Source organism: Patagioenas fasciata, chromosome W (assembly GCF_037038585.1).
Source record: "Patagioenas fasciata isolate bPatFas1 chromosome W, bPatFas1.hap1, whole genome shotgun sequence".
Lineage (NCBI taxonomy): Eukaryota > Metazoa > Chordata > Aves > Columbiformes > Columbidae > Patagioenas > Patagioenas fasciata.
The window spans coordinates 37,711,864-37,739,310 of NC_092559.1; positions in this window are offsets into that span (position 1 = coordinate 37,711,864).

A 27,447-nucleotide genomic window follows, 5' to 3' on the forward strand; every position below is an offset into this window, starting at 1 on the left:
TTGGGGGCGGTTATCTGGCCCGAGATACCATTCTCACGAGTTTGGGCTATAACTTTTTACAGTTACGAGAAATGTACTTCAAAGTAATCTGTCCAAGGCCCTTTACATATTATTATGTTAGTATTATGTCTTCGACCATCCGGATGGTCATGTTAGTATTGATCTTTCTTTATCATCCAGATGGCTGGAACTGCACATCTTGCTTTCCCACATTTTACTTCCCAACAGTGGAAGTGTAATATAATCAATCTGCCAAGCTTCTCCATACTTATACTTTAACCATCACCCCCCATACCATACAGGCTTTAACCGTTTCACTTGTTTGATTTCAGTGCAAGTACAGTCCAATAAACTCTGTTATCCCTTTCCTCCACCTGGTTGGAGGCAGGGCACCTCTAATTCCTGTTTTGCACAGTCTCTGGGTGTGAATTAGAGGTTCCTTCAAGAGCATCAGAATGTCTTCTGCCCCTTTTGTAAACTGGAGCAGCCACCTTCTTAGGAGTTTTTCCTTTTATCTCACGTACTCGTTCTTGAAGTTCTGAGGTAGGTCTTCCGTGCCACTTATTCGTGTTTTCTCCCTGCTCATGTAGGAAGAACCACAGTGAACCTCTTTTTGTGGGCTGTCTCTGCCCTCTCTCTCGAGATTGGAAACGTCTTTTCCTAATAGCTGAAACATAGGTTTGTGCAGGTCGTGAATGGTACGTGTCTTCTCTGAGTTCTTTGATTTCTTGCAACAACTTTTCAAACCGGTCATCAGATTTTTCACACAGTTTCTCCACAGCAGAGACACAAGCCCACAGAGAACCAGCAAGGCTGTCCTCAAAGTTCCGGAGCTGGTCAATCACTTCAGTAATATCTTGTACACCTCTAGCTGACCAGACCATTCCTGCCAATGACTTAGCATATGCAGGTGGTGCACTTTGTACAAATCTGCGCCACAGAGGTCGTGTACAATTGATTCTGTCTGGGTCTGTCCCCTCTTGGTTGTCTGGTCCAAAATAGATGATCTCTCGCACTGCTAATTCTCTCAGGAACTGGATACCTCTCTCCATAGTATTCCATTTCCCTAACTTGGATATACAATCTTCCTTGTAGGGAAATCTTACTTTCATAGCTGCCAAGAGTCGGGTCCAGAGAGTAGTGGCATTAGAGTCTCTTGAAATTGCCCTATCAGTGGTGGAATCTTTTGACAGAGATCCCAGTGCCTGATTTCACCACCTTCTAATTCAATTGTTTCTGCCCCATTGTCCCAGCATCGCAGCAGCCAGGTTAAAATATTCTCACCTTCACGACGACTAAAGTCTTTTCGCAGATCTCTCAGCTCACCTGGAGAAAAGGACCGAGTGGTGGTCACTTCATCTCCTCCCTGTCCTGATGGTGCCCCTTGGGTTGATGTTGGCCCTGTGCCATCACCTGCTGCACGAGTAGTCTTTCTAGTGACTTTCTTAAAACCGGCAACTGATGCTGATATGGGTTCACCATCATTCGATTCATTTCCAGAGTCTGAATGTCTGTCACAGTGATTGCTGTGGTTACAGCAGCAACAGTGAGCAGTGTGTGAAGAAGGGGGGGCTGCCTTGTTAGCCTTTGAGGCTGGAGAGGTAATGTTATCTGCAGCAACCTTGGCAGAGGAGCTCTGTGTAGAAGCTGTAGCTTCAGCCTGTGAAGCTGCGATTGGGGGGGCAGTGGCTGCAGCAGCAGCTTTCACTGTTTTGCCTTTACTCGAGTGGCTCGGAGTGCTTTTTGCTAAAGCTTCCGAAGACGCATCGCAAATCCCAGGACTAAAAAGAGATGCAAACCTCCTATTGAACCTCATTTCTTTTAACAGAAGCACAAACTGACACACATTCAGCAAACCAGATAGCACCATCACAGTTCTATCAAAGCTCCAAGGATATTCAAAGTTGTGTAAAACATTTGCAAACTGTCTCAGTGAAAAGACAAAAGTATGGTTAGTCACCCTTTCTAAAGATTCGCTTGACCAGTTAGCAAACACATAGCCGTACTGCTGTTTAATCTCTCCCAGAGGCTTTTCAAGGTACAGCAGAAGCGAGTAGAAATTCATTAGCGACTGCAGTGTAATGAAATAAACCAGTGCCAAAACACACAATATCATCATGACCGCTGTCCAGTTTCTTGTTGTTATATAATGAATACTTCGATTCAGAAAGAAACACCAACACAGATAAGGAATCAGTGAGCACAATGTAGAAAATAACTGATACAACTTATGCCATAACATCTTTAAATCAATGTAATTCGCTTTGCCTTAATACCACTAAATAATATCCGAAGCAAACAGACGCGCGAGTATCACAACTCTATGAGTTGGCATCGTGCCAAGAAAATTGAAAGGTACATCAGAGCAGTAGAAAAGCTAAAAATCTCCAAATTTACCCTTTTCTCTTGCCCCACGTTGGGCGCCAATTATCTGTCAAGGGTTAAGATTGTGGGGTGACAACAAAAACCCTGGCAGGTGTATTGTTAACCTCCTCTCCTCCCCACGTCCCCCTTTTGCCCCTCCCTCTCCTCCCTTCCCACTCAGGACAGGCGATCGGGAGGGAAAGAAGGACAGAGAGAAGAGAGTTGGAAAAGTTAAAGATGTTTTACTAATGCTACTAATAAGAATAGAGAAAATAATACAAAATATACAAAACCAATCTTGTAAGTCTCAGCAACTGCAGAGCCAGCACCCAAAGTCCTGGATTAGACTCTGTAGCCAACCGGAGCTGGATTCAGTCTGTCACTAGGTCTCAGTTCGCAGGGACGACCAGCAAGGTCCTCTCCTAATGTCAGCCATGAGGAAAAAGGGAAAAGGGGGAAAAAGGGATGAGATCCTCGTGATCTCCCACTTTTATATGAAGTATTCACGTGAATGGAATGTTATACACCATTGGTCAGTCTCTCGGTCATCAGTTTTCTCGTTGCCCCTCTCGCGAGATGTCCATCCGTGCTTATCAATAAGTTTGCATTCCATTGCTAGGTTTAACCAAAACATGTGTTGGGTTCTCCAGGAAAATGCAGCTAACATGAAGGCTTTAGCTGACAGGTAAATTCACTAAAAGAGAAACTTGTTTTTAACAAAACCAGGACATTCCACCCCTTATAATATGACATTCACTGAATACTTAAACCTTATTAATACAATCTATCAATACAATCTAATTAATCACTACTACTATATATATATATATACACATATGTACATATATACACAGGAGTAATTAATCAGAGTGTTGCTTTATCCATGCGAGCCACGGAACCTGACACACCAATATGATGTTCACAGAGTTCGCTTTATTGTCGGACCGGGCTAGCTTTATAGCAAAGCTGCCCTGTCCACGCGCCTTACAACAACGTGATTGGTTGTAACTCGTGTTATACAATAACATGATAGGCTGCATGTACTGTCCACGCGCTCTGCACGCATGTGTCCGGCGATTGCTCACTCATTGTTACCTTCTAATGGTGCTCCTTTAGTCTCTTTTGTCTCTGGCTTCACCTCTCAGCCAGGCTGGCGACAACCCCATCCCCCTGGGGCGGGGGGGGCTCTGCCACTACATCTCCCCCTCTTTTATTTTATATTAACAATACGCCGTATCATGCTTTAAATACAGTGTGAAATACAGGGTAAGAACATTAAGGCTAATACAATTACAATTAACAAGAACAAACCTGTTTTCAATATTCCTTTTAACCAAACAAGGCATTCACCCCAAAAAACCCAATATCTTCTGTTATTTTCTTGTTCTGCAAATCTTCTATCTTTTTAACTTTTAAGTTCAAACAACACATACAATCAAACTCTTCATAACTGTGAACATGTCCAATAACAAAACATTAATTGCTGCTCTGTTTTACAAAGTGGTATTCTCAACATTGGCTACATTCGTTGCTTAAAGCGATAACATGTCTGAGGTTAAGGGTTGTCATCACTGCAATCGGTTTCTTCTCTGTTAGCTAGCCAAGGTCTCACCCACTTTGCTGGGATCCATGAATTTTTGTGGTTACCTGTAGAAACACAAGCATATCCCCTTCCCCAGGTTATTAGTGACATAGGACCTTCCCATTGTTGTGTTGTCGGATTAAACACACTAACCTTAGGCACATTTTCGGAAAAATCTTTGACATTTTTGATATGGTGCATAACAATTGGTTCCATTTCAGTTTCACTTTTAGGATTAAGCCAGTTCAGCACATACAATGCCTTCATCAATACCTCTTCTGGGCTCACACCAATTCCCCCTTGTTTTTTCAAAACAGACAAAAGATTTTTTAATGCACGGTGTGCACGCTCAATAATTGCTTGGCCAGTAGAATTATAAGGGATTCCAAACAGGTGCTGTACCTTCCACTGGGTGAGGAAGGCTGCAAGTCTGTCAGAGTGGTATGCAGGACCATTATCTGTTTTGATTTGTGTAGGGACACCCATGACAGCAAAAGCTTGTAGTAAATGACGTTTTACTGCCTTTGCATTTGCTGAGGTCAAGGCTGTAGCCCACAGCAGTCCTGAACAGGTATCTATGGAGACATGAATGTACTTTTGTCTGCCAAATGGTGCAAATTCAGTAATATCAGTTTGCCATAACTGACCTGGCTGCAAGCCCCGAGGATTTACTCCCTTTTGTTGGAGAGGGACTATGCGGGCACAATCAGGACAAGCTGCAATAATGGCTCGAGCTTGTTCCTTTGTAATTGTAAACTGCTTTCGGAGTGCTGCTGAGGATTGATGAAAGAATTCGTGAGCTTGTCTGGCTTGTTCAAAAGGGGATATATCTGCTACTGCCACAAGTTTGTCTATGGTGCTGTTTCCTTCTACTAGACCACCTGGTATGTTAGTATGGCTTTTTATATGCATGATAAATACTGGTGCTGTCCTATAATCTAATACGTTCCACAAATCTAACAATGCTTCAAACAACAAGGAATTGGAAACTCGCTGCAAAAGTGCTCTATGTATTCTTTGTACAATTCCCACAACATAAAGAGAATCTGTTACCAGATTAACTGGAGAGTTATGCCATTTTTGCAATGCTGCTAAGCATATTGAGGGCAGTTTCTTTTAAGATGTCCTGTCTGTCCGCAAGTAAAACATGCTAGGCCACAAGAAGGGCTTCGGCCTTTCATTGCAGGCTTAAGTGCTGCAGCCAAGGCTGCAGCGTGGGCTTGAGCATGTATTTTTGCTTTTTCTACCTCCTGTTGCATAATCGGTACCTGTGTGCGAGCTTCCACCATCTCTGCTAAAGAAGCAGTTTTTCCCAAACCGGCTAATATCTGTTGGCATTGGGTGTTTGCATTCATCATAGCCAAATCTTTCCCCACAGCAGCTTTTGCCTCTGGAGTCAAGTTAGGAGAGGCATCTATCACTTCTTTTAAACGATCCACAAATGTCATATATGGTTCCCCAGGATCCCACTCTATTGTAGAATAGGGTGGCACAGGGTTACCTCTATTTGGCAATTCTTTCACTGCCGCCAAGGCAAGCCCTTGCGTTTGCTGCAAAATCCTTGGATGAAGTGCTGCCTGAGTAGCACCATCCGCATATTGCCCACGACCCAGTAACTGGTCCATGCTAGCTAACCGCAACGGATCATCAGCTGGTAAACGAACATTTTCTAATACTGCCAATTCCACTTTCCCCTGCCACTTGTCCAAGAACAGCAAATACCCCGTTGGAGGAAGCAATAACTCCATCAACGCCCTAATATCTGTTTGAGTTAGTACTTGCTCCTTGAAAAATGAATTGATTAGCTGCATCACATGCTTATTATCCGTACCATATTGCATAACTGCACTTTGCAATTGCTTAACCGTTTTCCAATCAAAAGGCGACCACTGCCTTTGTCCTCTATTATCTATGTGCACTGGCACTGCTGTAATACTACCAGGTAACATGATCCCTTCAATAGTTGCATCTCTGATTACTCCTTGCCAACGTTGCCCTGCATTATAAGAATGATCTCGAGGAATATCTCTACCCTGATGCACAGGGGCAGCACCCAAATTATCATTATTATCACTGCTATACAATTCCCTTGTGTTTCCCTGTGGATCAGTAAGTCGGCGCATATTTGCAAACCGATCTGCTAACCCAGTCTCCAGCCCTTTTCCATATCGCGCTCTCAAATATTCATCTGCTTCTCTTACAGACCACATCCCATCTTCAACACATTGTCTAGCCCATTTTTGTATTCGCTCCCTTTTGATACGGAGCTCCTCCGGAGTGAGGTCTAATTCCACCCCCTCCCTTTCCTGTTTTCCCCGTTTTTCACATTCCCTGCCAATTGCCTCCAGCCCGTCCTTAATTGCATCTGACGCCTTTTTATATGCTATTAACCGCGAAGTTTTACTGTTACCGCCATCTAGTCGTTTCATAGCTTCTAGAACTTCTTGTATCTGGCTCTCCTGCCGTCTCAGTAAGTCCTTCAGGCTCTGCACGTGGCTCTCCTCCTGGAACTCAGGGCGATTCTGCGGTGCTCCGTCCTGGTGTTCCATCGGGTCCTCCGGCAAAGGCACGTCGGCTGGATTAACTTGTCCTGGCTTGTTGAAACTTGCCGGTTGCTGCCATTCGTTGTCGGAGCCAGGCAATGGCTCAACGGGTGCAGAGGGTATAATTTGCTCTCCGCCCCAGAACTCCAGATCTGATACGGGACATACCAGCGGTGTTGATTCTTCGGAGTTCTCGGAGGGTGGGCAGCTCGCGGCGGGCGGCTCCGAGGGGACGGCACACAGCTCCGGCTCCTCTGAGACTTCCTGCATTAGCTGCCTGACCTCCCGCCAGGGTCCGGCGAGATCGCAAGCCTCGCGGCTCCCCCTTGTAACCGCTTCCCATAGTTCGGTCCCTATGTCCTCCCATGTACTGGGAGAAAAAAATTCGTCCGTCGAACGAACACAGCCCTTACGCTGGGCGAATAGTAAAAGGCGCTCCACCGCGTCTTTTTCCAAAATTCTTCCTGTTCTTGCAGCCAGCTGCAGAATACTTCTCACTATTATTTTTTCTTCCACGGATGCCGTGTTTCCCATGCCACCTGCTTCTTCGTAGGCCTACTTTCCGCTATGATTGAGCGCTGGGCTGGTGTCGCCCCCAGGTGGCGTCCTCGCGTCTTCACTTCCGGCGATCTTGCTTCGATACGAAGTATCACGTCGGGGTCACCAAAGTGTTGCTTTATCCATGCGAGCCACGGAACCTGACACACCAATATGATGTTCACAGAGTTCGCTTTATTGTCGGACCGGGCTAGCTTTATAGCAAAGCTGCCCTGTCCACGCGCCTTACAACAACGTGATTGGTTGTAACTCGTGTTATACAATAACATGATAGGCTGCATGTACTGTCCACGCGCTCTGCACGCATGTGTCCGGCGATTGCTCACTCATTGTTACCTTCTAATGGTGCTCCTTTAGTCTCTTTTGTCTCTGGCTTCACCTCTCAGCCAGGCTGGCGACAACCCCATCCCCCTGGGGCGGGGGGGGCTCTGCCACTACATCAGTGGACCATCCTTTGAAAAATTCATTAAGTTCATTTTGTCACAACAGTCTCCCAGGGCAGGAAAAATGGTACAAGTGCATCTCATGACCACTGTTTGTGGGTTAAGGACACCAACTTCGAAGAAGGTGTCGGGCGCCACTTGAAGAAGCTAGCTCTAGTTTCATCACCATTGTCTTGATCTGAAAGACACTTATTAAACATTGTTAGTGCGGCAATTCACATCATACAGTTCAACATTGCATATTTTCACCTAAAATGATATCCCCTTGAGGTACACACTGAACTTCTCCATCCTTAAGCATCACCCACCAGGTGCTGCCAGGTCCCTGGGCAAAAACAATCCCACGAATAGGTTTGCCTTTGCCTGAGGCAGGAGTAACCCAGACTGCCTTTCCTAAGATATTTTTCATGTGTACTACAGGGACTTTATCTCCTTCTACAGTACGTAGAATTTCTGATTGGGCAGGCCCGGCTCGGTTGGTTGATCCCCTAGTGTTGACCAACCAAGTGGCTTTTGCTTAATGTGAATCCCAGTTTTTAAAGGTTCCACCACCAAGTGCCTTTAGTGCAGTTTTTAACAAACCATTGTACCTTTCAATTTTCCCAGAGGCTGGTGCATGATATGGAATATGATATACCCACTCAATACCATGTTCTTTGGCCCAATTGTCTATAATACTGTTTTTGAAATGAGTACCATTGTCTGATTCAATTCTTTCTGGCGTACCGTGCCGCCAAAGGACTTGCTTCTCAAGGCCCAAGATAGTATTTTGGGCTGTAGCATGAGGTACGGCATATGTTTCCAACCATCCAGTGGTTGCTTCCACCATTGTAAGTACATAACGCTTACCTTGACGTGTTTGTGGAAGTGTAATATAATCAATCTGCCAAGCTTCTCCATACTTATACTTTAACCATCGCCCCCCATACCATACAGGTTTTAACCGTTTTGCTTGTTTGATTTCGGCGCAAGTTTCACATTCATGAATAACCTGTGAAATAGTGTCCATAGTTAAATCCACCCCTCGATCACGAGCCCATTTGTATGTTGCATTTCTACCTTGATACCCTGAAGCATCATGGGCCCACCGAGCTAGGAAAAGTTCATCTTTATGTTGCCAGTCCAAGTCCACCTCAGATACTTTAATCTTAGCAGCTTGATCTGCTTGGTGGTTGTTTAGATGTTCCGCAGTGGCTCGACTTTTAGGCACATGAGCATCTACATGACGAACTTTCACAGGCAGGCTCTCTAGCTGAGCAGCAATGTCTTGCCACAGTGTGGCAGCCCAAATGGGTTTACCTCTGCGCTGCCAGTTGCTTTTCTTCCATTGCTGTAGCCACCCCCACAAGGCATTTGCTGCCATCCATGAGTCAGTATAGAGATAAAGTATTGGCCACTTCTCTCATTCAGCAATGTCCAAAGCCAGCTGGATGGCTTTCACTTCTGCAAACTGACTGGATTCACCTTGTCCTTCAGTGGCTTCTGTAACTTGTCGTGTGGGATTCCACACAGCAACTTTCCACCTTCGATGTTTTCCTACAAGACGACAGGATCCATCTGTGAACAGTGCATACTGCTTATCAGTCTCTGAAAGCGTATTATATGGTGGTGCTTCTTCAGCACGTTTTACTTCCTCCTCATCTGGAGACATCCCAAAGTCTTTGCTTTCTGGCCATTCTGTAATCACTTCTAATATCCCTGGACGGTTCAGACTTCCAATTCGAGCTCGTTGTGTGATCAGTGCAATCCATTTACTCCATGTAACTTCGGTTGCATGATGTGGAGAGGGAACCGTCCCCTTGAACATCCAGCTCAGCACCGGCAGTCGAGGTGCCAGGAGGAGCTGTGCTTCAGTGCCGATCACTTCTGAAGCAGCTCGAACTCCTTCATATGCGGCTAGTATCTCCTTTTCAGTTGGAGTATAGTTGGCCTCAGATCCTTTGTATCCTCGACTCCAAAAACCTAAGGGTCGACCTCGGGTTTCTCCTGGTGCTTTCTGCCAGAGGCTCCAGGTAAGTCCAGTATCTCCGGCTGCGGTGTAGAGCACATTTTTAACATCTAGTCCAGTTCGGACTGGTCCAAGGGCCACCGCATGAGTTATCTCACGCTTAATTTGTTCAAAGGCTTGTTGTTGTTCAGGGCCCCACTCAAATTGGTTCTTTTTACGAGTCACTCGATAGAGAGGGCTCACAATGTGGCTGTAGTCAGGAATATGCATTCTCCAAAAACCTACAACGCCCAAGAAAGTCTGTGTCTCCTTTTTATGAGTAGGTGGAGACATTGCTGCAATTTTGTTGATCACATCCATTGGGATCTGACGACGGCCATCTTGCCATTTTATTCCTAAAAACTGGATCTCTTGTGCAGGTCCCTTGACCTTGCTTCGTTTTATGGCAAAACCAGCATCCAAAAGAATATGAATTATTCTCTCACCTTTCTCGAAGACTTCTTTCGCTGTGTCGCCCCATACGATGATGTCATCAATATATTGCAAGTGTTCTGGAGCTTCACCTTGCTCCAGCGTGGTCTGGATCAGTCCATGGCAGATGGTAGGACTGTGTTTCCACCCCTGGGGCAAGCGATTCCATGTATACTGGATGCCCCTCCAGGTGAAAGCAAACTGCGCCCTGCACTCTGCTGCTACAGGAATAGAGAAAAATGCATTAGCAATGTCAATTGTAGCATACCACTTGGCTGCCTTTGACACCAGTTCAAATTGCAGTTCTAGTATGTCAGGCACAGCAGCACTCAGTGGTGGTGTAACTTCATTCAGGCCACGATAGTCTTCAGTTAGTCTCCACTCATCACTAGACTTTCGCACTGGCCAGATTGGGCTGTTAAAAGGTGAGCGAGTCTTACTGATCACACCCTGGCTTTCCAATTGACGGATCAGCTTCTGGATAGGAATCAAAGAGTCTCGATTGGTGCGGTATTGCCAGCGATGCACCGTCGTGGTAGCAATTGGCACCTGCTGATCGTCAACCATCAGCAGTCCTACAACAGAAGGGTCATCTGAAAGACCAGGCAAATCAGACCGCTGTTCAATTTTCTCAGTGTCCACAGCTGCTATACCAAATGCCCACCTATACCCTTTTGGGTCCTTAAAATACCCTCTCCTGAGGTAGTCTATGCCAAGGATGCACGGAGCATCTGGACCAGTCACAATGGTATGCTTTTGCCAGTTTTTTCCAGTTAGGCTCATTTCAGCCTCTACAACAGTCAGCTCCTGGGATCCCCCAGTCACTCCAACAATATTGATGGATTGCGTTCCTTTAAAATTAGAAGGAATTATTGTGCACTGAGCACCAGTGTCCACTAAAGCTTTGTACTCCTGGGGTTGTGTTGTACCAGGCCATAGTATTTGTACAGTCCAATAAACTCTGTTATCCCTTTCCTCCACCTGGTTGGAGGCAGGGCACCTCTAATTCCTGTTTTGCACAGTCTCTGGGTGTGAATTAGAGGTTCCTTCAAGAGCATCAGAATGTCTTCTGCCCCTTTTGTAAACTGGAGCAGCCACCTTCCTAGGAGTTTTTCCTTTTATCTCACGTACTCGTTCTTGAAGTTCTGAGGTAGGCCTTCCATGCCACTTATTCATGTTTTCTCCCTGCTCATGTAGGAAGAACCACAGTGAACCTCTTTTTGTGGGCTGTCTCTGCCCTCTCTCTCGAGATTGGAAACCCCTTCTCCTAACAGCTGAAACATAGGTTTGTGCAGATCGTGAACGGTACGATTCTTCTCTGAGCTCTTTGATTTCTTGCAACAGCTTTTCAAACCGGTCATCAGATTTTTCACACAGTTTCTCCACAGAAGAGACACAAGCCCGTAGAGAACCAGCAAGGCTGTCCTCCAAGTACCGGAGCTGCTCAATCACTTCATTAATTTCTTGTACACCTCTAGCTGACCAGACCATTCCTGCCAATGACTTAGCATATGCAGGTGGTGCACTTTGTACAAATCTGCGCCACATAGATTTTGTACAATTGATTCTCTCTGGGTCTGTCCCCTCTTGGCTGTTTGGTCCTAGATAGATGATCTCTCACACAGCTAATTCTCTCAGGAACTGGATACCTCTCTCCATAGTATTCCATTTCCCTAACGTGGATATACAATCTTCCTTGTAGGGAAATCTGACTTTCATAGCTGCCAGGAGTCGGGTCCAGAGAGCAGCGGCATTAGACTCTCTTGAAATTGCCCTATCAATGGTGGAATCTTTTGACAGAGATCCCAGCTGCCTGGCTTCACCACCTTCTAATTCAATTGTTTCTGCCGCATTGTCCCAGCATCGCAGCAGCCAGGTTAAAATATTCTCGCCTTCACGACGACTAAAGTCTTTTCGCAGATCTCTCAGCTCACCTGGAGAAAAGGACCGAGTGGTGGTCACTTCATCTCCACCCTGTCCTGATGATGCCCCTTGGGTTGATGTTGGCCCTGTGCCATCACCTGCTGCATGGGTAGTCTTTCTAGTGACTTTCTTACAACCGGCAACTGATGCTGATATGGGTTCACCATCATTTGATTCATTTTCAGAGTCTGAATGACTGTCACAGTGATTGCTGTGGTTACAGCAGCAACAGTGAGCAGTGTGTGAAGACGGGGGGGCTGCCTTGTTAGCCTTTGAGGCTAGAGAAGTAACGTTATCTGCAGCGACCTTGGCAGAGGAGCTCTGCGTAGGAGCTGTAGCTTCAGCCTGTGAAGCCGCAGTTGGGGGGGCAGTGGCTGCAGCAGCAGCAGCTTTGGCTGTTTTGCCTTTTCTCGAGCGGCTAGGAGTGCTTTTTGCTAAAGCTTCCGAAGACGCACCGCAAATCTCAAGACTAAGAAGAGACGCAAACCTCCTATTGAACCTCATTTCTCTTAACAGTAACACAAACTGACACACATTCAGCAAACCAGATAACACCATCACAGTTCTATCAAAGCTCCAAGGATATTCAAAGTTCTCTAAAACATTTGCAAACTGTCCTAGTGAAAACACAAAAGTATTGTTAGTCAGCCTTTCTAAAGATTCGCTTGACCAATTAGCAAATATAGAGCCATTCTGCTCTTTAATCTCTCCTGGAGGTTTTTCAAGGTAAAGCAGAAGCGAGTAGAAATTCATTAGCGGCTGCAGTATAATGAAATAAACCAATGCCAAACCACACAGAATCATCATGACCGCTGTCCAGTTTCTTGTTGTTGTATAATGAATACTTCGATTCAGAAAGAAACACCAACACAGATATGGGATCAGCGAGCACAATGTAGAAAATAACTGATACAACTTTTGCCATAACATTTTTAAATCAATGTAATTCACTTTGCCTTAATATCACTAAAAAATATCCAAAGCAAGCAGACGCACGAGTATCACAACTCTATGAGTTGGCACCGTGCCAAGAAAATTGAAAGGTACGTCAGAGCAGTAGAAAAGTCAAAAATCTTCAAATTTACCCCTTTCTCTTGCCCCACGTTGGGCGCCAATTATCTGTCGAGGGTTAAGATTGCGGGGTGACAATCAAACCCTGGCAGATGTATTGTTAACCTCTTCTCCCCCCCACTTCCCCCTTTTGTCCCTCCCTCTCCCCCCTTCCCACTCAGGACAGGCGATCGGGAGGGAAAGAAGGACAGAGAGAAGAGAGTTGGAAAAGTTAAAGATGTTTTACTAATGCTACTAATAAGAATAGAGAAAATAATACAAAATATACAAAACCAATCTTGTAAGTCTCAGCAACTGCAGAGCCAGCACCCAAAGTCCTGGATTAGACTCTGTAGCCAACCGGAGCTGGATTCAGTCTGTCACTAGGCCTCAGTTCGCAGGGACGACCAGCAAGGTCCTCTCCTAATGTCAGCCATGAGGAAAAAGGGAAAAGGGGGAAAAAGGGGCTGAGATCCTCGTGATCTCCCACTTTTATATGAAGTATTCACGTGAATGGAATGTTATACACCGTTGGTCAGTCTCTCGGTCATCAGTTTTCTCGTTGCCCCTCTCGTGAGATGTCCATCCATGCTTATCAATAAGTTTGCATTCCATTGCTAGGTTTAACCAAAACACGTGTTGGGTTCTCCAGGAAAATGCAGCTAACATGAAGGCTTTAGCTGACAGGCAAATTCACTAAAAGAGAAACTTGTTTTTAACAAAACCAGGACAGTTGGTTTGTTGGCTGCACTTTTCTGGCCAGAATAAAGTCTATTTTGGAACTTGTTGTCTGCCTAAAACTGTCTTTGGGGTACTGTCACGGTCCATTCAGTAATGGACTCATGATGGTTCGTTTACCTTGATCTCGAAGCGCAAAATTAGACAACCAAAATGCCAAGGGGTTTTAATTCAATCAAACAGTGTTACTTTATTATTTTGCCCATAAAGTGGCATGCGATAGAGAAAGAGAAAAAGGGAAAGAAAAAGGAAAGGGGGAAAGAGGGTTGGTTACCATCACGGGTCCAAAGGCATCCCTATGGTCCCAGGTCCCAAACAGCATCCTGCCAGTCCTCTGTCGTGATCCGTGATCCTTTGGTGGGGAGACCTCAACAATGTCCAGTCAGGAACCATCTTTTATGCTTCTTCACCCCCCCTCACTCCCATGGGTCGAGGCCAATCTCCGCCTTTGTTTTGCAATCCAGGCTTAACTGCACAGGCTCGAAGAATCTCCGCTTCACCTGCCAGAACCTGTCTGCGCCTTTGTGGTCTCACGTTCAGGGGTCTCTTTCTGGTCCTTTGGGTGACCTCAAGACCCTCGGCGAGCCTCTGCGCATGCTCTTCTTCATTGGTCTTAGTAACAGGGAGGAGGTGGGGGGGCAGGTTTGGCTGAAGCAGCAGGTGGAAATCCATCTTCTGGACAACAGCTATTGTCCCCAGATCGGAGAGACCTGTATAACACAGTTTTTTTCCTCAGGCCTCTCTCCAAGTCGTTGTCCATCTGTTCTTGATGGCAATGTTCAAGCAGATACTGTTCTTTGGACTGACTCCTGCACCACCCCATGGCTGAACATTATTATCAGGAGCTTGTGGCAGTAACACAATCCTCAAAGAGAGGTATAGAGGAAGAAAAGGAAAAGTGGTTTATATCCACGTGATCCGCTTTGTATCAATGGTTTTAGGGATGTCTACATTGGAGGGTACACTAAACAAATTATGTGCATTAAGTACAGATGTTAAATGTGTCAAACGCTTTACCAAATTCCAATTTAAAACATGCAATATGGCGGACAGAACAAAACCTATCAAAACTAATACTAAGAGAACAACTATGGAGTGACACAACTTGTTCAGGATGCCTGTAGCAGTAGGTGACCACCCAAAAAGCGTGTCCCACCACTTATGTTCAACATCTTTTTCTACTCAACACACGGTGAATTTCTTCAGCATTGTGGTGAACGGTTATCAAGGTTTTCTGTCCATTTACTTGAACTTCTTCCAAGATCTTGATCAAGTCGTGGTGTTGCAACAATTGCTTTACCAATGTGAGATTCATCCTGACAGGTGTAGGTAGTAATTTGTAAATCGGTGTATCATTAGATTGTATAAGTTGATGAGATATAACTGGTGCTAAATAAGAAAAATCACATCCAGTAATTTTAACAAAATTACAAACACAAAAATTTGAATGATTTCTAATATTTACCATCACTGTATCTACTAATATAGAGTTACAAGCAGTCCTCAAGCACACACAACCTTTGCCAATATACACTAATACAGTTTCTTGATTGTCAGGACGAATCTCAAAATGACAAAAATTCTGCTCAGTGTTCAGACAAATGTCTTGAGCACTGATTGTATTACTTTCACAGATGAATCCTTGCTGTTCTCGCACAATACAAGATTCTAAATTGACAGTTTGCCATTTTTCCTCTACTTTTTGGACCCATACTCTGTGTTCGAAAGGATAGAGTATAGTTCTGTTGTGGTTCAATCCTAATGCAATGATAGGGTAAATTATGTATATTGAAGCATTGTGTATGGTTAACACAAAGGTCGTGGCTGTGTTTGTGATGGGGTTATAAGTGAAGTTTACTAAAGTAAACTAAAGTAAAGTGGCTTCTCTTATGATTGAGGTGGCTACTGATTGCATCCACAGTTGTGCCTGAGTACAACTGAGAGCCAAAGAAAGGTTATTTTGGACCACACTAAGTGTGTCTTTTATATTTACTTCTGGTAGCCAATTTATTCATTAATATTTCTGAATCAATACCATTTAAGACTTCCAATCCTGTCCCCAACACACCAGTTAGGTCTTTAACTTAATCTTTACTATCCCACTCCCATTCAATTACTACAGTAGGTAAGTGAAAAGATGTAGAAAAGCATTAGCAGCTTATACTATTGGTCATTTTAAAAATTTAGGCCTTCAGATTCGATTAATGAATGATTTGTGTTATTCTCTGTTTCCCTCAGAGTTCTTCTGCAAAAAGGAAAACAAACAGGGCTCGTCTCCTTGAGGCAAGAATAATTAAAATGATACAATTATCCGGGGGTGCAGCTTGTGGTTTTGGAAAAGTTCCAAACCATTCTCACAATTGTTTCACAGTGTTTTCACCTGTAGCCCTGCCAAAAGCTTCAGTTTGGACCAATTCTGGGGTTATTCCCCCCCACCAGCACAAAATGTTTACCTCCTGTTTGCTTAAAGGGGCTAAAATAATCCACCTGCCAGATATCCCACAAACCTTTACCCTCCCTTAAATGTAGAGGGTTGTCTTCTAAAGGGTGCCTTTCAAGCTGTCTTCGACATTGTTTGCTGACCAGGGCTTCATGATACAAGCCTTTAGCTCCAGTGTGTTTGCATTTTACATGTAACCATTCTAACAAGCGTTCCCAGTCTTCTGAAATTTGGTCCTTTTGTACGGGGGCCAGTCTTGCTAACTCATCAGCTCAGTTATTCCATTTTCTGCGGATCCCCCATCTACCTGATGAGAAGCTACCCAGCCCACAGCTTGTATAGCTAGGTTTTTTAAAGTTCCTTCAGATATTGAGAAAATGTTACAATAGTGTTCAATCTGAGCATACCACTTTCATACTGAGGCTTCCTGGACCACCTCATCAGGGGTACGGGCCCCAGAAGTGACTGTTTTTATTATTTTAAATGAGCTTCTTAATACGATCGGCTGTTGTCATGCAATCTTCTCTACTTCTACTAGAGTCAGGCTAGCAACGAACAAACTTTTCTCCCAGGCACACTGGGAGTTAAAAAGAGAATGGGCATTTATTACCACTCTTTGTTCTCACATTTCTTGTATAACCGGTTTGATACCTTTCTTGGCACCCAGGGGAAGGGGGTATTGTTCTGTGGACTGTAAGGCACTGAGGACGCAAAAATGTCACTTCAAGGGAGAAACCCCACACCTTTTAGCATCTTCTTCCTTCAGAGCAGAAATCTGTGCACTGGCATCGATTAAAAAGGTTACAAGTGCATGCTTAGGACCCACTATAGCCGTGATCAATAAATCTCCCCTCTTTGTGTGTGTGAGCTGTTGGATATAAATCCATCCTCCATCCCCCTGCCCACTACTAGGGAATGGAGGTTCTAGTTTTCCTGTTTCTCGGAGAGACTCTGGAAGTCCCCTTATCAAGGGAGTTATCATGTCAGGATTCACTGGCAGCATCATTGGGGATTCATATTCGGGAATCAATTTTCTTTCATGTATCATTTGCAAGCAGGCTGCTTTGTGTACACTTTCTAGCAATTGATTGGGTGTGCCAGTGATTGCCAGGGGTTCTCCCCCAGTTAGGGATACGTGTCACACGTACTCCATTTCAGATTCTTTAGGGAGGTGACCACACTCTTTCTTTAGTTTGGTCAGCTCAGTGTCAGTGTAAGGTGTTTGCTTACTTGTAATGTGAGGGTCAGTATGCTCCTCATTGATTTGATTTATTTGTCGGATACTTTTCTCTTCTAGCTCCCACTCTCTCAGCACTCCTGTGTTTTTTAAATATTTTTTTTAATAAGCTATTTTCTTCCTTCTCTTTTTCTAATTGTTGTTCTAAACTGAAGGTAGTTTTTTGCAAAATCTGCACCAGATTTTCAAGGGATTCTATAATTTTGCTTTCATTACTACATCGTCTGAGATGATCTTCAATCGCTGCTACTAGGTTAGCTCCTAGGACAGCACAGACTATAGCTTTATCCTTATTTGATCTAAACTTAGACTTAGTCTATAAAGAAATCACTCGGTCTACTACACTCTGTAAATTAGCCCAATTATCATGAGCCCAGTCTTCTCCAGGTACGGAGGGTCAAGCCCCATACTCTGCTAAAAGTGTGTAGAACGAGTCTCGACTTCTCACATCTCGATTATTAGCCTTTTCAGTCATTCTTATTACGAAGGGGCAAAACCCACTATGGGAAGGCACAACTTAGTTACAAAAGCCACAGCAACTGCTGCATCACCCTTCTCTTTCCTGAGTGGTTGAAGGGGCCAAAAATCTGCTACGGGAAGGCTCAACTTAGTTATACTAACAAATAAGATTACCCCTTCACTCTCCCTAGCAGACAATTCTCATCAACATGAGAGCAACACCCCTTTTGCACTTTGAGATCTTCTGGTTTGATTCCAAGAGACAGAGCCCTCTACACTACCTGCACTCCTCTGTTTCCCAGAATCCTGTCCGTGATGCCAATTTAATGTCACGGTGCATTCGGTGATGGACTCATGATGGTGAGGCGCAGAAATGATCTTACAACCCTTAAGATTGTAAAGAAGGTATGTATTTACAGCGCTGGACACATGAGGGATAATTTCACCTAATACATGTGTAAAATTACAGTAGCTGTGAGCTTGGTTAAATGCAGTCAAGTGTTACATATTCATGAAAGTTTTAGGAATGCCTATACATATTCATAACCTGTCCCCGAGAAGGCAGCTCTTATTACAATGAGTTCCAGGAGACCATTTCCATAGTCTCCACCTCCGGTTCCTCCTAGTTGCACCTGCGCAGTGATCATGAACCCGGGTCCTCTTCTCTGTACACCGTCACCTTTGGTCCAGTGTGATGAGTTGGTTAGGACTCAGACTGCTGAGTTGGTTAAAACTGGCATATCCCCTGTCCTGTGCCCAAGTTTCTGTTATCTAGTTCACCCAAGGATGCACCAAGGATGCACCCAAGGATTACTATCTTTGCAAGGCGTCAGCGAACTCCTTTTTCTCATACAATAAGTTACACAAAGCTAAGCAAGGTTAGGCAATAGTGATGTGGGTTAAAGGGTTAGCTCTCTGTTAGTTCTTTAAGTCTTTAAGTGTTAGTTCTTTAAGTGTTAATTAGTTAATTGTTAATTCCCTGTATCAATGGTTCATTTACCTTGATCTCGAAGAGCAAAATTAAGGCCTGGACACATTCCTGTGTAGCCTCATCTAGGTGTTCCTGCTCCAGCAGGGGGATTGGACTAGATGATCTTTTGAGGTCCCTTCCAATCCCTAACATTCTGTGATTCTGTGAACTAATACTGTTCAAGTCTGAATGGCCACATCACATGTTGTGGGGGTTTGAGTGGATGCAGTAACTGATGTTGCAGTTGTAGTGGCTGCAGTATCCAAGTCAGGAACTGGAGTTGCTGCAGAGTCTGTTGAGGGGGGTGCAGTAGCTATTGTATCTGTTATAAGAACTGACGTAGTTGCAGAATCTGTCTAGGGGGGTACAGTAGCTGGCATGGGCATTTCAGTGGCTGAAGTGCTTGTAGCTTTAAGAGCGGCAATTCCTGTCACTAGCAAAGACTGACACACATTCCAGAGACTCTTCACTCAAATGTCCAGGGATATTCAAAATTCCCCAAAGCATCTATAATTTGCTCTAATGCCACAGGCAGAGAATAGTTAAATAGCTGTCCTAAAATATCACTCCTGAAACTGAGAAAACAAAAGGCACAGGTCTCTTTAATTTCTTCTGCTTCTACCAAAGAATTCCAAAAATGCATACTCCTGAAGTATGATAACAATTAATAGAAATACATCATTGGCTTAATTAGGATTAAATAAATCACTTCTACACAACCCATGAACAAAACTTTTATAACAACTTTATTCTGACTTCCAGAGATGACATTCCACACAAAAATATTAACAATAAGAATTAATCCCAAAAAAGACATTATTAAATCCAACCAAATTTGCAACAGCATCCTTTAAACAAAACCTGTTACAGTTTTTTTCTTATCTTATCCCCGTATGGCTCTCTCTATCCATACTTTCTCTTTCCCCATACGTTCATCTCTCCCTGTATGGGTCACAAATTAAATCTGTCAAGGTTTAAAGCAAGGCAACAATAAACAATGGCAGATGCCCTCTGTTAATCCCCACCACCATAAAAGGTGATAGAAAGATAAGGAAGAAGGACTTCAAGTTAGAAAGAGTCTTACAAGTTGGAAAAATTTTAAAGGTTTTACTAATGCTACTAATAAATAGAGAATAAATATATATACAAAATATACAAAAGCAATCTTGAATGTCCGATATGGAGTTGGCATCACTCCAGCAGCGGCGGAGCTAGGAGCTTGGCTCCAGCAGGTGTAGGGCAGGCACCCGGAAGTCATGGGCGGGACTTCACAGCAAACCAGAAAATGGATTTCAAGGATGCAGGGCCTGAGGCCTATAGATCACAGGCAGACAGACAAGGTTTTCTCCAGATTCTAGCCACGGTCGAAGAGGCGAGACCCTTGTGATCTCTGCTCTTATATAGGGTACATGATGATTATGGGATGGAATACTCAGTTGGTCAATTTTAGTCAGTTGTTCCATCCACTCCTCCTTCCAAATATGTCCCATTATCCGTTAACCTTGGTTACCATAGTAATAAATCTAAGCATGAGCTTCTTCAGCATTCCGTTGGTCCTCTTATCAGCACCAGTACAGTGTCTAGGAAAAATATGCAGTTACTTAGAAGGCACTTAGCTGAACTTAGCTGAAAGGAAAAATCACTAAAAGAGAACTGGTCTTGTTTTTAACAAAACCAGGACACAAGTTTACTGAATAGGGTCTCCCATACAATATTTCAGAAGGGCTTACTTTTTCTCTTATTCTTGAAGTAATGTGAATTCTCAGGAAAACAATTTACAATACATCTATCCATTTTGCATGAGATTCCTGTCACAATTTAGCTAATTGTCTTTTTATAGATTGATTCATTATTTCTACCTTCCCACTACAATGAAGTCTCTAAGGGGTATGTAAATCCCATCTTACCCCTAGAAGAGTAGAAATGGTCTGTATTATTTCTACTATAAAATGTGGAACGGCCAAACCTTGGTATGATTTTATTCAATAATTTCTTTGCTACTTCCCTAGTTTTGTTGGTCCGTCATGGGAAAGTTTCAGGTCATCTGGAAAATTCAGAAAAATCAATTTACCAAAATTGTCCCAGAAAATTCCCTCTTTTTACCTCTCCAGGTGGAGGCTTTAACCCGATCTTACAACTTTGCATTTTAGGTCAAATTGCATATCTTTTAACACTTACTATCATAGCATCTACTCTCATATAGGTTTTGTAGGATCAAGGCACACATTATCGCTTCATTGGCCACTTTCTTTGCAGTTTAACTTCAGATTGTCCAAATTGGTGAGCCTTACAATGCATTACTGACACCTCTGGTGATACTTGTAAAGTCAGAAGTCCTCTTTCTTTCCACATTGTCTCATGTGCATGCACAATTCCAAAAGCATATGCAGAGTCTCTATATATTAACCCACTCGCCTTGTTACAGTTCTTAGGCTCTAATCAAAGCAATCAGCTCAGCTTTCTGTGCTGACATATTTGATGGCAATGATTGTGATTCAGTTATATTCTCTAGTTACCACAGCATATCCAGATGGTCGTTCTTCACTCAGAGCAAAACTGCTCCCATGAACAGAGTCTACTCTGCATCTTCCAGTGGAGAATCCTTTAAGTCTGGTCTGCTAGAAAAAACTTGTTCAGTAGTTGGTTATGATTAAATATAAGCAATAGAATAGCAGGATTCAAAATGTTGTTGTTTTTAAACCTACATCATCCTGTTCCAGTAATGCTGCTTGGTACTGTACCAGGTGACAGCCAACGGTGTCCTTGTTGTTCCAGCACTGAGGCCACAGCATATGGTGCAAATGCAGTAATCTGCTGTCCCAAAGTTAATTTCCCTGCCTCCTGAATCAGCAACACAGTCACAGATACCTGCCAAGCTTCTAATTATTTTACCAGTATGTCACCAAACAAAGCAGGATTGTTCTTAAGTCCTTTTGGCAAACAGTCTAGCAAGCTGCATCTTTCTTCCAGTGGTAGGTCTTTCCCATTCAAAGGTGAAAAGCTTCTGGCTCTCTAAATCCCATCGTATACAGAAAATGCATCTTTCAAGTCTAAAACAGTAAAATAAATGTTATTTCCTGCTATATTAGTCGAAGAGTGTATGGGCTTTGGCACTACCAGGTGCACATTTATCACAATAGGATTAATGGCTCTCAAATATTGTATCAACCAGTATTCCATAGAATGTGGTTTCTTTACTGGCAAAATTGGAGTATTATTTCTCCCTTATGAGTATTATTTCTCCCTTATGAAGAAAGGCTGAGGGAGCTGGGTCTCTTTAGTTTGGAGAAGAGGAGACTGAGGGGTAACCTTATTAATGTTTATAAATATATAAAGGGTGAGTGCCACGAGGATGGAGTCAGGCTCTTCTCAGTGGCAAACAATGATAGGACAAGGGGCAATGGGATCAAGCTGGAACACAAGAGGTTCCACTTAAATTTGAGAAAGAACTTCTTCTCAGTGAGGGTAACAGAGCACTGGAACAGGCTACCCAGGGAGGTTGTGGAGTCTCCTTCCCTGGAGACATTCAAAGCCTGCCTGGACACATTCCTGTGCGACCTCACCTAGGCGTTCCTGCTCCAGCAGGGGGATTGGACTAGATGATCTTTTGAGGTCCCTTCCAATCCCAAACAGACAGACAGACATACATACATACATACATACATACATACATATTCTGATTGACATTCCTGCAAAAGTCCATAGTGCATAAACTTGTTAATCAAAGTCTCTAACCCCACTTTGGCTTCCATGTTTATTGGATGTTGTTTTTCCTTACCGAATTGAAGTCCTGTTTCAGTTCTGTCTCAGTTCTGTTAGTGTAGTGTTGGCTTTACCAGGTACTTTAGCTGCCCATACTAGTGAAAATACAGTATCCAAAATTTCCTTGGAGATTTCTTGCTCACTTTGCTGTTCTGATTGCAGCAAGCAGATCTGTGCTTTCCAAGCATTTTCTTGTGGGATATGCAGCTGAACAGAGTTCTCAGAAAATGTTATTTGAGTTTAAAATTCTTAAGATTCTTCTCTCCCTGATAACCGTTCACTCCGGAGTCTGTATTTTAGAACTCCAGAGGCAAACTTTCAGGCGAGGTCTGATAACCGTATGCAGAGCAGGCTTTCAGGAAACAAATTCTCAGAAAAAAAAAATTTAATGGAGTAGAATAGCAGGAGGACTGGCTCAAGCTGGGTACCTGCACAGAGGTTCCGACCTGAGCATAGAAAACCATAGACTTTTATATCTTTGCAAATCATTCGTACCATGATTCAGTCCAATAGCAATATTTCATTTTGAGGTCTTCTTGCTTCTCATTGGATCTTTTTCTCTGATTCCATGTCGGCCTTTATTTTGTTCAGCTTAGACATTATTTATGGTCCATAGCCTTGCAGGTACTGTTTTGTCTGAATAAATCCTTTCTTCTCAGCAAAGTGCAAAATAGGCCCTGTTTTGCAGATGTCTGTAATGTCTCCGTGTTAGCCTTGGATCGTCGTTTTTCCCATTAGTTCTGTTTTTCCAAGCAAAGTGCAAACTAGACCTTATCTTTCAAGTGTTCAGTGTAGTCTGTAGTTGCTTTTGGTAAATATGAGCAGAACTTTGAAATGGAGAAATAAACTTAACGACAGAGTCAGTTATACTGTTAAGCAGCATTCTTTTATTTTATCAGTGCTGGGGAACACTGGGGATCATCCTCCATAAGTGCTCCAAAGACTGGATGCTCTTGCATTGCTTATATTCACATAATTATTACATATGTATTACAATTTTTGAAAATTTTGACATACATCTATACTAAAAAATAACTGATGAAGTTAGTTATAATTGTTTAGTTTCTTACAATACATCTATTAATTATTATTTAAATATAAACTCTGCTTCTAATCAATGTATTACTTAATCTCCTGTCTCTCTCTTGTCATGCAGAAGGATCTAAAACTTGAAAAATATCCCCTCGTTTTGCAGATGGTCAGAAAGCATTTATCACGTCAATTGGTTAATGATGGGTACATCTTTTGTAACTTAATCACGGTATACATGAATTTGGCAGTTTCTCTTCAACTTTACAGCTTAAAATTTTAGCAAATCCAGCTTACCAAGTAACATAAAGAAAAGAGTATATTAAAAAACATACTACTTTATACCGCTAAATGATTCATTACATTTGGTGTGCATCTACTTAAACTAAATGATTAATACTGAACTTGAATTGGGCTCATCCACTGACCTGTGAGTAGTAAAACCATTGCCATACAGCTCACTTATTTAGCAGGGAGAGCTCAAAGTGGGCTCATCTAGGCTGTCATATTCATAGAATGAAGTGGTTGACTCGTAGTCAAATTGCATGCAGTAGGAAAAGTATGCAAAAGACTCACTGCGCTCACAAGTTACTGGCATTCAGTGTGCCATCCTGCTTCCTTGTGGGTCTCCTGGAAGGAGTTCTTGGCCTGGCTATGGCTCAGGCCCTTACCTCCTCTGGAGCCTGGACCAAACTGCTGCTGGTTTGGCTGAGGGGGGGTCGAGTGCATCTGCCACAATCATGCATATTCATTACATTTCCAGGAAATCCTTTACATATGCATTACATTTCTTGGAACCACTTCACATATGGTTTAGTGCTAGAGTTACGTTATTGTTGGACTCAGTGAACCTGAGGATCTCTTGCAAATGAAATGATTATATGATTCTATATGTAAATGTCCCCAGCACATGCGCAGTTCAATGAGTCAGGGGTCTTGCGAGAGTCCTGGGAGGAAGTAAGTCTTTCTCAGCCGCCCTGCTGTTTGACCTCAAGTCCTGGGCAGGCACAGTTCCTTTGTTATTTGGCTTGTAACCGCAAAGACAGTCTGAACTGGTCCTTGTGCTGGTCTCATCACCTTGTCTTCTAAGAGCAAGCGCATTGTGTCTTACCCTGTTTCCCCCAAAATAAGACCTACCCAGAAAATAAACGCTAGCATGATTTTTCAGGATTTTTGAGGATGCTTGAAATATAAGCCCTACGCCAAAAATAAGCCCTAGTTACAGTTCATTAAAAAATGTCAATTTAAATAGTGTCTAGGTAGCTATACATATAAAAAAGTAATAAGTTTTGGAGCAAAAATTAATATAAGACCCTGTCTTATTTTTGGGGAAACAGGGTAGCCTTCTCCTGCTTATCTTAATGAATACCATTCTTTTTACTTAATGCCTAGTAAGTGCCTAACACCTAACATATATGAACCTTAATTTTATTAAATTATTTTATTACTAATTTCAGATTTTTGGTATCACCATCATTCATCACTGCTGGGAGAGGGACAGAGATCAGGCCAACCCCTGTGGAGGGGTTTCTGTTAGATGGAGATTTGTTACTGAACCAGCCAGGAATTTCAAGGGCAGCTCAAAAGTTGAGAGCAGGACCTGCTGAGAGAGGCAGCTCTACAATAACAAGGCCTCAACGTGACGTAAATCAATGGACCTATCAGCGGTGAGACTCCAGTGCATGGACATTTCGTGAACATAGATGATATCCAATCAGTGAATGCATGATCGGAGCGTGGACGGGTGATCAGAGAATAGTTGCATATATAAGGAGGTTTGTTTCTGTAATAAATGGCTTTGCGTGATTCACATTGAATTGGAATGCTGAGTCCTTTATTCACTCCAACAAATGGTGACCCCGACGTGATACTCTGAACGGTGTATCACTACGATCGGGGAAAAGCCTGGAGTGGTCCAGCTGGAGGTGGATCAGCTGGACTGAGAACCGGGAGGAGGCGTACGGACATTCCGCAGACAAATTTGTCAAAGAAATCGCCGGAAAAGGTGAGCGGCTGGGGCAGGAGGAGGGAAGAGTGAAGCTCCTCCTGATATTCTCTCTGTGAGAGGACTTAAATATTAAGAAAGTAACATACATAGACTGTTAGTTTGGTGTAGAACTAACGGCTACCTGGGAGAAACCGAGAAGGCTTTTAAACTTGAACTTTGGGACGATATAGGGCAGAAATTATGGGATAAGGTCAGCAATGGAGATAAAGAAGCTAAATCATTAGTAACTACATCGAAGTTTATAATTACCACCTTAAAAGATCTTAAGGTTGAATGGTCTGCTGCTGCTGGAATTTTTGTAGCGTTGCAGCCTGATAAGAATCCTGAAAGTCGCTGTGAAGTTTACCCGGTTCATGTCTTTGATACCGTCCCTATTCCATCCCCTACTGTGCTTTTGGCATCCCCTATAGCTCAGCAGTCCAGGGCAGGGGGGAGGAAAAATGCCGAGCAGGTGGTCTCCTACACTATTACCCAACCCTGATGAGAATAGCAAGTCCAAAGGATTGGAGTCAGACAACTTTGCCCAAAGAACCTGTGAAAGGTGAGAATGCTAAAGTTGTAAACAAGTGTACTATCAATCCTTTTACCAATTTGTATCTGCCTTTATTGTCTTTTAACCCTCCAACTTCCACGAGAGAGCAGAAGGAGTTGCCGGATAAGAACTGGGCAAAAGAACTGTGTGGAAGATTAGATCAGCTAATAGCGAGTGAATCCAGCAGTCGGCAATGCGGTCATGGTGATCGTGATGGGAAAGGGGATGTGCCTGGGGACTCAGGTTTTACGAATAATTATGATTCTAGAAACTACTGGCGAGAATGTGCACTCTTCCGAACCCCCCTGTTAGTAATGATTCTACAGCACCATTCAAGTCCGCGTTATCTGATGACTTGGATGAAGATGAGGGTTTGCAGCATTTTTTTTTTTTGAAAAGTTAACAGGAAAAAGAGTATGTGTACATGTTTCCCCGAGATCAGATAAAAACCATGAAAGACTAAAGCAAAATTAGACCTATGTAATGTAACAGCTATAGATCATTTAGGATGGAACGATGGGGATTCGTTGAAAGGGGCGGGTATCCCCCAACTCTTGGAAGAGACACTAATTGACACATCACAATAACAGGCGTGATTAGTTTCTGAAATCCTGAGGCAGTCAGCAGACCTCGCATATCAAGCTATGACAGAGGTGCCTGAAACCAACAAAGCAGCCAAATTATTTACAGATATTAATCAGGGTCCCAATGAGAATTACATGCAATTTATTGACCACCTTCAAGATGTCATCAATAAGCAGGTTGAAAACTTAGAAGCTAAGGAAGCACTGGCCTTGAAATTAGCAGTAGAGAATACTAATGTTTGCTATCAACATGTTATTTGCGAGTTTTACAGTACATATTACATGCTTCTGTGTATTGCCTCTCTGAAAATCAAGCAGCTTGTCAGGAATGTGAGTTAATTGTTTTGTGCCGTAAAACCTTCTCCCCATTTTTCCGACTCACGCTGCAAGCAGCCCTGTGTTTCCCTCCCTCCCTCCCTCTTCTCAAGGTCTTTACTTACAAGATGGGGTCAGAAATTACTGTTTTCAGTTGTGTTCCTAAGAAATCGGTATTGGGAGGTGTTTTACAACATAGGAAAGCACTTGGAAATAGGAGAAAATAGGATCTTGTTAAGTATTGAAATTAGTGTTAACTGCTGTGTAAGTTAGATGAATGGGAAAAGCGCCCAGAGAATAGAATCTTGAAGTAAAACTCTGTGTTGCAATTAATGTTGTTTTTAAGGCGAGAAGAGCAGGACAAAAAAAAACTCTACAAGAGATCATTAAATCATTTCAGACAGTTTTACAGGCGGAGCGATTTGAACTTCAACAAGCTGAGAGAGAATTAACTGACAACACACAGGTCACAGTAAACTTGTTAAAGTCTG